Raw genomic sequence first — 13,821 nt, forward strand, 5'->3', positions numbered from 1 at the left:
CACACACTATTAAGTCTCCCGCTCACGCTCCAGCAGTCTCCCGCGCGTGAGCCCCAGGTATTCCCCATCACGCGAGAGCCAGCGCCAATACCCTCCCACGCGCGAGCCTGCCGGACAACGAGCAGTAAGGGCGCCATCCCCCCCTCCCTCCCCCCCTTCCCCCCCCTCCTTCCCCCCTCCTTCCCACCCCTCCCCCCTCCCCCCTCCCCCCAAGCACAGAACAGCGCACTTCTTACAGGCGACTCCTCCAGAGGGAGTGTCTGACAGTGCAGCCATCAGCCGGCAGCCCTGGTTTGGGGCTCTAATCTGAGCGGTAGCACAGGCTTTCAAGCCTGTTCTCTCCGAGTTGGGCCACAAATCCTTGGCTGCATCTACTCCCCTGAAGAGGAAAAGAGGAGTTTCGGACGCGGTAACTTCTCCGAGGACGAAGCTGTCTCCTCGTAAGTCTTTGAGGCAGGCACCCTCCCCCCCTCAGACTTTTCTCCCTCCCCTTCGGACGAAGATTTCCCGTCCTCAGGAGAGTTACGTGAGGTGAGAAGTTCTCCCATCACACCATTGAGGGAAACCCCACCTCGTGCGGTAAAGTCTTCTCGAATAAGGGTGGAAAAGAGCCTGCCCCCGTCGTTGTTGGAATCCTGCATCCCTCCCAGGATGGAGTCAAAGGACTCCAAGACAATACCGGGAGGCCCCTAGCACCGGAATCTACAGGCTCAGACATTCTTCCGTTATGGAAACGAACCGGTTTGAGGCTAAGGATGTGGAGCAGGCTGCTGAGAGGTGAAGGAAGTCACCAAGACTCCCTCCTACATAGGGCTTTGACATTCAAGCCCTATAAACCTCCAGCACCCCAGCAGCCACGTCCCACCAAGACAACGGCAGTGAAGACAGTGGTGTCTAAGCCCTTTCCGGTCAAGGACAAGAAAGGCAAGAAGTCCTCCAGGGAAGGGAAGAATCCTAGAGGGAGCAGCCGAGGCTGCAAACGCTAGGATTGGCAGTGCCCCTGCATGTCCGTAGTGGGAGGATACCTACAAGGTTGCGCAGACAGGTGGCAGCAACTCGGGTCCGATTCCTGGACGATTTCCGTAATCAGTCAGGGATATCCCGTCCCGTTCACAACATCTCTACCTCCCCTGAGGACAAATCTAGTGTCATTTAGCTCCCTTGCCGTGGGATCAGCAAGGGGACAGGCCTTTAGGGCCGAGGTCCAGATTAAAGCAAACTCCGTTCAGCATGGAGACCGCAAACACGGTCAGTCTTGCAGTGAAGCCGCAAGACTTCATGTGTATGCTCGATCTGAAGGACAGGTACTTCCAGATCCCAGTCAATCCGTCTTCAAGGAAGTACTTAGGATTCAGCCTAGACCACAAGGGGTACCAGTTCAAGGTGCTGTGTTTCGGTCTCTCCACAGCACCACAAGGTTTTACCAGAAGTGTTCACCCTAATATCATCGTGGGCGCACAGGATCAGCATCCGTACCCTCCGTTAACTGGATGTCTGGCTGATCCTAGCATCTTCTTCGACTCAGAGACAAACTTCTAGGACTTTCCCAAGATCTGGAGATCATGGTAAATCTCCAGAAGTCCTCTCTGCTTCCCACTCAAAGATTGGTTTACCTAGGCATGATTATAGACACCAATCTCCACAAAGCCTTCCCATCAGACAACAGGATAGCAAGGCTGAGAAGGGTCGCAAGCCCTTTCCTCAGTCGAGAAGAGCTTCCAACCCAATCGTGGTTACGTCTCCTTGGTCACCTTTCATCCTTGGCTCGTCTAGTTCCCAACGATCGCCTCAGGATGAGTTCTCTCTAGTGGCGGCTCCTGTCCTGGTGGAATCAAGGTTGCGATTCCCCGGACGTCATGATCCCTATGGGTCCTGCGGAACGGACGGACCTCCAGTGGTGGGTGACAGACGAGAACCTACAAAGAGGAGTGGATCTTTTGGTCCTTCCCCCGGATTTAATGTTGTTTTCGGACGCCTCAAAGAAAGGGGGGTGCCCAAATTCTGTACCACAGGACCTCAGGCCTGTGGTCAGAATCAGAAAAGTGCCTCCATATAAATCATCTAGAGATGAAGGCCGGTTTGTTGGCCCTTCAACAGTTCCAACAATACCTGGCGGGTCACTCTGTGGTGGTAATGAGTGACAACACCACAGTAGTGGCGTACATCAACAAGCAAGGAGGTACCTTTTCGAAGCAGCTATCCCATCTTGCAATAGAAATACTAAGATGGACCAGAGTCCGCTCAATTCTACTATCGGCACGTTTCATTTCAGACAAGAGGAATGTGCTCGCCGACAATCTGAGCAGAGCGTCTCAGATAGTGAGTATCGAGTGATCTTTGTGTCATCCAGTAGCCAACAAAGTCCTGACTTTGTGGGGGTTCCCCGACTTTGGATCTGTTCGCGACAGCGCTGATCTTCATGATTCCACCGTACTTCCCAGTTCCGGATCCCAAGGCACTCTGGCAAGATGCCTCCCAATAACAGGGTGACAACATCAACGTGTACGCCTTTCCCCCTTTCTGTCTGATGAGGAGGGTACTCAACAAGACCAGAATATCGGTTAATTTTTCAATGACATTCATAGTTCCGCTATGGCATCACGTGGAATGGTTTCCGGACCTTCTGCAATTCCTAACGGAACTTCCGAGAGAATTCCTTCCACGACATGATCTACTCAGACAACCACATGCTAGCATCTTTCACAAAGCCGTAGCTTCGCTATGACTTCGCGTCTGGTGACTATCCAGCATCTCCTCGCTGAGAGAGAATTTTTCACAAGTTGCGATTAGGATGTCTAGACATCTGCGAAAATCATCCGCATCTGTCTACCAGACAAAGTGGAAAGTCTGCTGTGGTTGGTATCTTGGAAGGGGTATCTCTCCACTAGATGCCACTATTCCAGCAATAGCGGAGTTCCTCGTGTATTTGCGGGAAGGAAAGGCGCCGTTCTGTCTCGGCGGTGAAAGGCTATCGCTCGGCCTTAAGTCTAGCCTAAGGCTCAAAGGAATGACCTTTTCTTCCTCGATGAACTTTCCCAACTCATACGAGCTTATGAACTTAGCTGCCCTCAGTCGGATGTGAGACCTCCTCCATGGAACGCGGTTCGGGTTCTCAGGTCTCTTAAGAGACCTCACTATGAACCATTACGCCAGGGTTCAGTTCCCCACCTAAGAGACGGTGTTCTCACTAGCTTTGGCTTCGGCCAAGCGAGTCAGTGAAGTTCATGGTCTCATATGACATCGCCCATGCAAGGGTATGGAGGGAAGGTAACGTTTAAACTCGTCCCTGGGTTTGGTGCTAAGACTCAAATCAGGGGGGCCGGGCGCTTGGTTCGACTCCTTCCGGATTCAAGTCTCCGTTCTGTAACAGATGTCCCAGACCTTTTCCTACTGTGCCCAGCAAGGAGTCTGAGGTTATATCTCAGAAGAACGGGTACGGTCCGTCCCCAGGTGCAAGCATTGTTAGCACTTGGAGGATTAAGAGGAGGGTCACCAAGAACACCATCTCGGCATGGATTCGTAGGGTGATCCATCTGTCCCTGAATCCAGACCCTCCTCCGTCATGTCACCCTAGAGCACATGATGTCAGGGGCGTAGCTACGTCCCTGGCCTTCAAGAGAAATTTCTCAGTGACGCAGGTCCTTCAAGCTTGGGTGTAGAAGCATCAGTCGACCTTCACAGCCCACTACCTGCATGACGTGACCCACAGGAGGCTCGATACGTTTTCTATCGGACCTGTGGTGGCTGCGCAACAGCTGGTTTAAAACCTCAGGCTCCCTAGTGGATAAGTAGCAGAAGGTTGAGGGTATTGTTACCTGGTCTTAGTCTGCATGAATGGAAAGATTTGTCTGGCCCTTACTCTTTTCTTCATCCTCCCCTCTCTTGGGGAAAGCAGCATCCTGGGTTCTCTGCCCAGCTAACCTCAAACCATTGCAGCTAAACCATGTTTCCTTGTGTTCCGAGTATTAAGATAATACTGTCACGTCCCCATACCCTGAAGAGGTGGTATTGGGAGAGTCCTAGCCTAAAGTTTCCTTCAAAAGGACTACAGGTCAACTTCCTAGGACGAGTCACACTTCAGACCTTCACACACAGCTTACGTAGGCCACTGAGTCCCCGGGCAAAAGCCAAAAACGCCAGACTGGCAGGGACGTCTACCCTTCCTAATGGGTGAGTCACCCCTATTAGATAGCGTGGTTTGTATTTCAGTTACGGAACAAATGACAAATTCGTAGGTAATTTGTATTTTTCCTAACTATACAAACCTTAGCTATTTAATCAAACTTGCCCCTATCCCCCGTGAAGTCCTACCTCTAAGCAAAGTGAACTCAGCACTGGTGTGTGTGTGAGGAGGGGGTGGGTAGAAGGCTACCCTTCCTACCCCCCCCCTCCCCGCTAACTAGCGGTGGGGTAGTAAACCCTCGTTAAAATTTTAATGGCTTGTCATTTCAGCTACGCCGAAAGTAATAACCCATATTGAATAGCTAAGGTTTGTATAGTTAGGAAAAATACAAATTACCTACGAATTTGTCATTTTCATCTGGCCGGAGAAATGTCCATCAAATCTAGATCTAAAAGATATTCTTAAATTCTAGACTGAGTATCTTTATAACCTTTATCTGCATCAAAGCCTTTCTTATAGGAAATGTCTGTCTGCTTACTTTGTGTCTGTTATATTTATGAAGTATTTTGATTACTGTCAGATTAGTATTAAGAAGAGAGTCTTGAAGTGTTTTATCCTCTAAGGGGGAACTACAAGAAATGATCTTAGTCCAGTGATTTGTAGAAGCCAGTGAATGCAGTTGGCAGTAGAATGTTATCTTGTGCCTTTGAACCTCATCATTTGTTGTCTTCTCTCCAAGATGTTCACCTTCTCACACTTCATGTTGCTTTGTTAACCAATTTTCAGTCTAGGAAAATCTCATCAGCCTTAAAATATGATTTTGTGGTTTTGAGAAGACTTATGTCTAAAGTAAAAGTTTAAACTTGCAGCGAATGATTTCTTGTTGAACAGACAGAAGTGTTTTTATAGTTTATATAATATGACAGATCTATTTTAACATTATTACTGTTCTTAAAGTGTTTTATTTTATTGTTAATTACTTCTCTTTTTAGTTTATTTCTTTCCTTTTTTCCTTTCCTAACAGGGGGATTTTTTCCTGTTGGAACCCTTGATCTTATAGCATCCTGCTTTTCCAACTAGGATTGTAGCTTAGCTAGTAATAATAATAATAATAATAATAATAATAATAATAATAATAATAATAATAATAATAATAATAATAATAATAATAATAATAATAATGATAATAATAATAATAATAATAAAACCTTTTAGTGTTTTTGTGTAAACTCTTCATCACAAGAACTTTTACATTGTTTTGAGGTACAATAACTTTGTAATATATTAGAATAATTCTCATCTTGTATCTTTCAGGTACAAAACTTGCTCATCTACTGAATTCGAAGAGCCATATTATTCCCCATCCTCAAGTGGAAGGTTCATGAGCACCTCAACAGGAAGAAACTCACCTTAGAGCTACTTCACCTACAGAACTTGTTAGTTGAGAGAGATTATATTAGGGTCAAGGAATCGTAGATGAGGATTATAGATGAAATAGCAAAAACTACCTTTAGTAAACAGGATTAAACCCTGAAGATATATGTGCTATTAGACTGCAGAGAAGGTTGGAGGAGATTCACTCTGAAAAGGGTTCAGTTGGGCAAGTCTACTGTATACATTAGTTTCCCTGTGCTAATACAGACATTGTTGATAAAGACTGTAGTTTCCCCTAGGAAAAAAAGGACAGTAAGACAATATTACAGTATATGCGAGAGTCCAATAAGCATATTTATTTACTTTTGCCTCAAAATACCGTTCAGCTTCTATCAAGCTTGTCTTTGTCAAAGAAGTCAGATGGTTAGTTGAACAAACATTGACTAATAGTATGTGCAAGAAGTTAGGGAAAGGAAAGCCTTTTCTATTGGATTTGAATTACGTTCTGTCTGGTCACATCTTCCATCTTAAATCTTTTCTTTAAGCTTTGTTAAATTTTCCATCACTTACAAAGGAATCTTCAGAGATATTCTGTCATTAACTCGACATAAGAATAGCACACACAGGTACTGATTATTGCTCTTTCAAAAGTCAGGAGAAGACAACTCCATAATAGGAAATTAATATCTTTCTTTTTGTAAAGAACATTTCCTATATAGGACTCTTGAAGGACTAGACCATTTTCCCCAATTGCAAGGGCACTACTGCATGACCCGTCCAAATGTGTTAATGTTTGTGTGAAATATCCTGTTCACATTAATTATTTCCTGGCAGATCTCCTACACTTATGTTTTTCCACTTAGACTTATTATTGTTCAACTTGAGGTATTATTTCAAATCTCAGAGAGTTTGGTCCACCATTTGTTAATATCTGCAAAGAATGTCAATTAGATATCCACAGAAAATAATACACTACTGAATGTTTGGTTATATTGGTACAGAACTTTCCTGCTTCTTTGTAGTACTACAAACATCATCTTCCCAAATTTTATTCAAACATTTGAGCTCATTTAATTATCTGTACAATCACTAGAGGCTGTTTTATGAGTCTTCCTCTTTGCTTACTCTTTAGGTCCATAAATTAATGTGTCTTTTTCACTATTGGTGTCTGCAAACTACTTATCCAGGGGACCTGAAACTTCAGACTGATGCACTGAATTGTCGGATGAAAATTCTGTCTAAGGTTTGATTGCAAAGTATTCAACTTGCAACATTTTGAAACGGAAGTTACAAGACTCCACATTGTGTAAAGGATCTACATGTTAACATACAATTTCATTTATGATTCCTTTATAGGTTTACATATTTTACATTATGTTGAATGTACACATTGTCCAACTGAAGGATTGTGCGAGATATCCCACACTTAATGCATCCAACACTAGCATGCACCGAAAGCTCCATCTTAGATTACCCTTTGCCTAAATACAGTACTTACACCCCATACCATAAGACAGGCTCTCATCCTGCGGTTTGTTTGAGGCCATAAAACCTTTCAAACACATCACACACTTTGTGTATCGCCCTTATTACTAATTTGTATTCATAAGACCCTTTTAGAAATATCAATCCTTATTAAAGGTCTTTCATTTTTGGTTGTCAATAATCTTATGCGAATCAAAAGCCATTATTAATTTCATTTTCCTTCTTATCAAACTTTCACGTAAGCTGAACATAGAAATGGATGTGTCAGTCATATATTGAAGACTTCAGGTTAGCTTAAAAGTCAAATCTTTTCAATACCAACATCCAAGATTCGTTTGTAACATTTGAACATTCTGAGAATTATTGTCAATTTGTTCTTTATTTCTTGAAGGTTTGCCAGATTGAATCCTGTTTTGCAAAAAGTGTTAGTGAACAAACATTAATAAGAGCATTGATTTTAAGGTTATGACGTAAATAAAACATTGTTTTTATATTTATTTACCTTTGTAGTGAAGAAAATTGTTATTTTTACTGTGCCAAGACAATATCATGAAATTGGTTTCCTTTGCAGGTAGAGAATTTGGGGTTTATATCTTTGGTTTTAACTTGTGAAATGAGATGTTGTTCTGTGATGTCATATTTTCTTTGATTGTTAGGTTAGGGATAGAAATATAGACTCTGTAAGTTTAAAGACTGTATAACCTTAACTTTTGGGTCATTGGGAAGAATCTTTGTCATCTTGGTGATTTGGTGCAAGAACTCTTCCAACTAGATTCATGAATAACATATCAGGAAGAATTGTAAAATAGAATTTCCTCTGTAGGAGAAGTGAATTTAGTTTTCAAGGATTTTCTCTTGAATATTCTAGTTACAATTCAATTTTAAAACTTGTAGTTCAATGTATGTAAATATTGTGAAATAGAGACTGTTTTAAAACTCCTTGATTAAGTTAGTTTTAGGAATAGCAGAAGTTCCTTAGATTTTATAAGGGAGTTTAAAGTTCCTGGGAGTAGTTTTGATAACTTGATATTTAGTAGACTTAGGAGGGAGCTATTTTGTCTGGTGTTCTTTTGAAGGAAAGAAATTGTTCGCTATTTTGTGTAACTGTTTCCTTCTCTGTTGAGCCATAAAACTTTCTTCTCATTGTTTCCCTATGTTTTTTTTTCAAGAGGATTGCCAGAAAATTTATATTAATCTTCAATTTTTTTATTGACGAAATTTCTCTTCTATTTTGATCACTGATGATCATTCCCATCTATTATATTCTTCTCTGTGGTTCACCTTTGGCCTTCATTACTATATACTGTAGTCTGTGGACCTCCTTCTCACTGATTGATATTAGCCTCATCTATTCTATGCCATTTTAAATCAACTTTGTTAATGAAATTTATGTCTTGGGTCATCACATTCATGGAAAACTTCTGTAGTCTGCTCTTCCAGTCGCATTCTAGATGGGAACCTTTTGTATAGTTACACTTTCAACCTGTTGGACGAATCTTTGTCATCATCTTCAGTGTAAATGTTTCTATGTCCTCTATATTTCTAATGTGGTTCGACTTGAAATGATATCTCTTTCTTCTGTACTTTGTATCCGAGTTCCTTGTAGGTCTGTATTTATATCAGTCCTCTCTTTCTTTGGCAGCAAAAAGCATTTCTTTTAATTGTATTTTTAGTTGGAAAGCTGTTCCAAGACAGATCAGTTTATTACCCTACACTTTTATAGGAGGTTGAAAAGTTGAGGTCATTTGTTGTTTTGTTCTTTTGTTAATAGTGTTGGATTAATTTTTCTCTGGGTTCAATTGTTTCATCGAAGAGTTTCATGAAAAATTGTCAAATGGCAAAATGAAGGTCTAGATAAACCATGGTTTTAACATTTAATCTTATATTTTGGGAAAGAATTTATGAATAATTGTATCTAGAGGAAGTTAGTCATGAGAGTATACTGCGTATTGAAAAACATGAACTAATTATTTGGTTGTCCTTTAGGAGTTTGCAAGGTGAGGAAAAAACTACACAATTGGTTCTTGTGTTCTGTTTGCATATTGCAATCTTAACTGGTTTTGACAAAACTGATAGATTTGTTGCACTGAAGTGTAACTGCATTTGCCTTACATTGGTCTCCTGCATTTGCCTTACATTGGTCTCCAATGCAAATGGACAAAGTTGTGGTGTACACTATGTCGGGATCGATTATAGTTAGTATTTTTTCTTCAATATTTCATTTGATTCCTAAGGATGGGCGAGTGATGCTTTTTCTACATTGTCTTTTGCGTCCTTTAAACTTTGTCTCTTTACACCTTGAACGATGGTTTTTCTCTCTGTCGTTTTCTGACAATATGAGGATGCCACTTCTTGAGATGACTCTTGTCTTTTAGCCTAAAGGAATGACCTGGTAGTTTAATGCATTCTTTTGAATCTGTTCGAGTCCTTTGAGGTCCCTTATGGTGGTGCCTTCCTTTTGTCAGACTTTTAGTTGTGTTCAATAATGGTTATAGATTTTGCATTTAGCCAATGTGTAATCGTTATGGACTCAAATCTGTTGCTTTTAATGCATAAAATACTTTTATTTGTTGTTCCAGTATGTGTTTAAGGCCAATTAATTCTTCCTTGTTTTATTACAAAACAAAAGTGTTTGTTTAAACAGTTTTGTCAACAGAGGATTTTAATTAAAGGGAATTTAAGGTTTCAGGTTTGAGTCCTTTGTGGTTTGACACTTGTGCATAACACCTGTTGTTTTGATGGTGACCAAGTGTTTAGGTTGCAAGGTCCTTCTGTTTGGTTATGATGACGCTATGTTCCTTTATTGCCTTCTTTTTTAAAGATTCCTCTATAGTCTGGTGGAGATTTAGTAGTACTGCTTCTCTGTATTCTAATTGGTTTCTGTAAATCGTTTAATATTGAGTCATTCGTAACTTTAATGCCATTTTAACTTCAGTATCTTGACCATTTCCTAAGAATTTTTATCTTCATATTTTGAGAATTTGAAATCCTTACTTCTGCAAATTCATTACAAATTGCAACATCATAATGGTCAGATGCAATTGGTTCATTATCATTTCCAGCTTCTCTCGGGTGAGGCAGACTTTTCCAAGATTCTAAGTTCTAGGAAGATTTTCCAGACGTTAGATCGCCATACTACATACATTGGTTCATTGATAACTTTGTGCCAAAATTATTTAAGGATTTTGGTGTTTTTCTGTTGTCAATTGTAGATCCCAACTAATTTGATTGTTTTGCCCTTTTTGATGAAGGTGGCTGCTCCCGTCATTATTCGTACCCAAGGTATTCTAGTGTTTATAACTCGTATATCGGTTGTTACTTTTCCTGGTTTCTCCTTGGAAATATTTGCTCCTTTCAAAGCAGCAGTTGTGGAAAGGATATGTCACAAGACTTGCACATGGGATCCCTTCCAATGAGAATATATTCATTATTTGAGCTGGAATAGATTGTTTCTCTACCAAGAATCCATTCTTTATCTAATGTGACGTTGCCTTCCTTCCTGCATTACTTTTAATAATGAAGAAATATGCTTCTCATATTACATTTTACCTGATTTGCACAACATGACCCTTTTTAACATCATTTTCTGTTCCCCCCAGATGCTGAAGCCTTGACGAGGATGGGGGGCTTAGGGATTAGCAGCTGGGCTCTAATGAACAGTGGGAACTATTTCCCATTGGACCTCGGTGCCCAGCTGTCGATTCAACTAAATCAGTCAGCACTTTCTCTTTTACTTTTGATTATTTCTTTTTTCCTCCCATCTCTTCCTTTTGGGCTCGATATTGTTGACGACTTTGGCATGTTCGATTTTACTTTGGATGCCGCTTTGTATTTGGCAGAGTGTGGGATGGAGTGCATTCCATCTCAACCTGTGCCAATTTAGACGCCATCACCCTCTGGCAGACCCCATTGGGTGCAGACCAAGTCTGTTAAGAGTCGGGCTCCAGTGATCCGGTCCTAAGTCACCCATATTTGCGGGTAATGGTTGACGCCAGGCATTGGAGTCGACGGTGGGAGGGGCTAACTACCCCCACTGACCAGTGTACGCCCACCTTAAGAGAGGCAGCCCCTCTCTAATAGAGGACTGGTCCCCGCTGAAGCCTCTTCTCGTGTTGGGCCACATGGGATAGGAGGACTGACATCCTCCGATAAGAGGTGGATAACCCGGCTTGCTTTTTCAAAAAAACCCAACACCTCTGTTGACGACCTGGAAAATACAAACATGGACCTCGGCACAGACAGCTCCAACTCGGGTTCTAACATTGTAACGTTAGAACCTTATTCACGTCATGTGAATAATAAAATGCTAGAGAAGAAGAGAGAGAGAGTGAAAAATTATGACAGTACAGAAAGATATAGAAAAGTAGAAGTATTACCTGGTCACTATGAAGTAGTGAATTATGAAAAATTTTTTATCTTGGAATTTGAAAACGGAAGAAATGAGCGTATAAATGTTTTTAAAGCTAATAGAGAAATAGTTACCTTATGTGGAGGGCAGCCAAAAATTTTACCCCAGGGAAATGGAAGTCTCTTGATAGAGACACTCTCCCCATTACAAGGTGAAAGGTTAAAAACACTTACAACATTGAATGGTCATAGCGTAAAATGCGTTTCACACCCTACTTTCAACCAGAGTAGAGGTGTGATATATGCTCCAGAATTGTTGGATATAGAGGAGAAAGAAATAGAGGATGAACTGAGAAGTCAAGGAGTAGTTAAAGTAGTCAGAATGAGAAAGAGAGTTGGAGAACAACGTATCCCTCTTGCTACTCTGATTATAACATTTGATCAATGCCGATTACCAAATGTTATAAAAGCTGGATGGCTATCTTTGAAGGTAAAACCATATATCCCGTCACCATTGCGATGTTATCATTGCCAAATGTATGGCCATTTAAGCCAGAAATGTAAAGAAAAACTAAACAATAAGCCAGCTGTTTGTGCCAACTGTGGAAAAAGTAGTCATGGAGTATGCATAGAAAACCCTAATTGCATACATTGTGGGGAAGCACACCCAGCTACATCTAAAAGCTGTGTAAAGTTTATTTTTGAAAAAGAAATCCAGGCCATTAGGACCATGGAAAGGGTTACTTTTAAAGAGGCTCGTAAAAGAGCTCTTGAAAAGCAAATAAGACCAGGGGAACCTTTTTCAATGGTTCTGAAGAAAAACTTGTCAAACCACACAGACGAAAATTATATCTCTACTTCTAAGATAAAGAAACAAATGAAAGTAGTTAAAGAGGTTGAAAGTCCCATCGAAAATCTATATCCAGAAATTGTGGAAAAATCAAAACGGACACTTAAAGATCTGAAAATTATTCAAAAGCCAACTACTCCGATTTTAAACAATAGTACAAACCTCTCACAGGCCGTTTCCTTGCCTGATCTGATGGAGGTTGCACTCGAAACCAATTTACCTGGTGAACCCGTAGTGGGGAAGTCGCAAAAACCTGACAGATCACAACCTTTTAATCGAAAAAGAGAGAGACCTCCCTCCCTCTCTCCTCCTACCATAAGAAACATTAAAGTCACGACTTCCAATAAATATGATATCTTGTCTGCTGATGTTTCTGAACAACTAGAAGGTAAATTGAACCAATCAGAAATTCAAGTTGAGGTCCACCATCCTCCTCAACAATTAGATCAAAAGGACACAAAGAAAAAGAGAAACACAAAACCCACTATATCAAGATCCTCTCTAGAGTTACCTCCGGGAAACATTGTTAGATCAAATATTGCCAATGGGAAGACTTCATCTAAGGTGTCTTCCAAAAAATAAAACATAGTTTTTTCCACCATTCTGCAATGGAATTGCCAGGGTTTAAGGGCGAAATATGAACAACTTAAGCTCCTCATACGTGAGCACTCCCCTATAACAGTATGTCTACAAGAAAGCAAGCTCGATGCTAATACTCCTTGTCCTCGAGAGTATGTTAGCTATAGGACACCATATGATCAACGAGCAGGGAGCCATGGGGGAAGTCTTATATACGTTCGTCGAGATGTTCCCCAAATATCTTTGTCTATCTGTACCCCTCTGCAGGCAGTGGCTGTACAGATTGATATAGGGAGAAAATACACAATCTGTTCTCTTTACTTGCCTCCAAATGATAACATCTCATATGATAATATAGTAGAGGTGATTAAACAACTCCCACAACCCTTTCTCTTACTAGGAGACCTTAATAGTAGACATCCTTTATGGGGTGATGTTTTAGCAAATGCAAGGGGTAATATTATATCGTCAATTTTGGAGAATGAAGATGTCGGACTCCTCAATACAGGAGAGCCCACACATTTTCATGTACAGACAGGTACCTTGTCCTGCATTGACTTATCGGTTGTAAGCTCTAACTGTCTTCTCGATTTTAATTGGAGAACATTAGATGATTGGCATACTAGTGATCATGCACCAATCATTATAAACACCAACAATGGTCCACCTTTACAAAGATCACCTCGATGGAATCTTGATAAGGCGGACTGGAATAGATTTCGGGAGTTAAGTGAAATTGAAGGAAATGCAGAACAGTTTGAAAGAGTTGATGATGCCATAGACTTACTTAATGGAACTCTTCACACAGCAGGAGTGAATTCCATTCCCAAAACAACTGGGATATTCAGACGACGACCAGTCCCCTGGTGGTCGTCAGAACTAACTGCCCTGCACAGAGCCACAAGAAAGTCTTTAACTCGATTGCGCATGCACCGTAATGAGGAGAATTTAGTCATATACAAGAAATGTAGAGCACAGTTCCGCCGTGCCATGAAAGAAGCTAGGCGCCAGTCTTGGATGTCCTTTGTTTCCTCCATCAACAGTAGAACACCAACATCATCTG

General features: G+C 41.2%; 1 long non-coding RNA gene across 1 annotated transcript in view; it reads left to right on the top strand.

Moving 5' to 3' along the window:
• The window catches only part of LOC137618697 (uncharacterized), a 44,971-nt gene extending 39,296 nt beyond the window's left edge, over positions 1-5,675 (top strand). Inside the window, exon 4 of the long non-coding RNA XR_011039800.1 lies at positions 5,438-5,675. This is a non-coding gene — a long non-coding RNA (uncharacterized lncRNA). The remainder of the gene's footprint in view (positions 1-5,437) is intronic.
• Positions 5,676-13,821: the final 8,146 nt, after the last annotated feature.

The sequence above is a fragment of the Palaemon carinicauda genome, chromosome 25 (genome assembly GCF_036898095.1).
Source record: "Palaemon carinicauda isolate YSFRI2023 chromosome 25, ASM3689809v2, whole genome shotgun sequence".
NCBI classification, from domain to species: Eukaryota; Metazoa; Arthropoda; class Malacostraca; order Decapoda; family Palaemonidae; genus Palaemon; species Palaemon carinicauda.